Raw genomic sequence first — 1,431 nt, 5'->3', positions numbered from 1 at the left:
TCGTCCTTTTGATTTAAAAATTCAACAATCTTCCAAAAGATACCTCTTTTTGGCTTATTTTTGGTTCAAGTTAAATCTGTTTTTTTTTTTTTTTTGAAAATTCAACATTTTGGTTAAAAATTCAACTACTTTGTTCAGAATTCGCCCCTTTGCTTAAATAAATAAATAAATTAATTATAAATAAATGATATAAAAATAAATTGCGGTGAAATCGAATTTAATAAAATACAAAATACATTACACTTGAATAGGAACCAAATCTTTCAGATGAGAACGATATTATACTTACAAGTTGAATAATGTACAGTAGATGTTTGAATCTAAATATTTTTTTTTTTTTGTTTAGCGCACTTAAAACTAAAGGAATCGCGAATAAATCGTTACATTACATACTTTGGATATGGTCTTTGTTATGGGATCAGCCGTCGAATTGTCCAACTGAATAAATGCAAAAACCACCGTTGGTTTTGCGAGAAAAAAAAAAAGAAAAAAAAAATTGTAAATTTATCTCATATGATTCGGCATTCAATTCATATACATAATTTAAGTTCATATTCAAGTTACCTATTTTTTCATTATAATATCATACACCATGTACACAAAATAATAACCTAGAATCCTACACTTTTCTTATTTTAATACCGTTCACAAAACGATATCTACCTTGCATCCCCCCTCGTCTACTTAAACCTTACAAATATATCTCTTTACATGCACTTGGGAAATCATAAAGTATTCATTATTTTTCGTCTCTTATTAACTCTCGTTAAAAAAATCTCGCAAATCAATTACAACCGACAAAAGAAAAATTCGTCAAATTTAAAAAAGAAAATCTCCAAATCTACTCCACTCAGTGAAATAAAAAAATTATTTTTATTTCTTTCTTCATCTGAATTCGACTCGAGATACACTAAATTTTACACGAAAAAAAAAAAAAAAACTTCCATCGACAATTGATTTTTGTAAATTTCAGAGAGAGAGAAAAAAAAAGAAGCAAAAAAAAAAAAACAAGAAAAACAACAACAACAACGAAAAAATCGTAGTTCATTCGGTAAAACTAGGGCTTCAGGAGAAAAAAGAATCAAGTTGCATTCATTTTGTTCGTTGGTACATAAATTTTTGGTATAGAAAAAGTACGAACTGATCAGCACTGTCACTAACATTATGATTTTAAGCAGATATCAACGTAAATTAAATTCCAACTGAAAAAAAAAAATAATAATAATAATCAGGATTATAAAATTGAAAATTCTATATTATAATATTATACTCATCACTTTCACTCTCTCACTCACTCACTCTCTCGTTTTAAATATTTCGTTAATATGTAATTTACGAGACAGATATTATTAATTCTACCTAACATCTAAGGTTTCGTCGACAACAGAAGTTTCAAGATTGAATCAGAAAGTTACCCTTTTTTATTTTTTA

This window comes from Belonocnema kinseyi, chromosome 4, assembly GCF_010883055.1.
Source record: "Belonocnema kinseyi isolate 2016_QV_RU_SX_M_011 chromosome 4, B_treatae_v1, whole genome shotgun sequence".
Classification (NCBI taxonomy): domain Eukaryota; kingdom Metazoa; phylum Arthropoda; class Insecta; order Hymenoptera; family Cynipidae; genus Belonocnema; species Belonocnema kinseyi.
Note: the sequence above shows the minus strand (reverse complement) of the source record.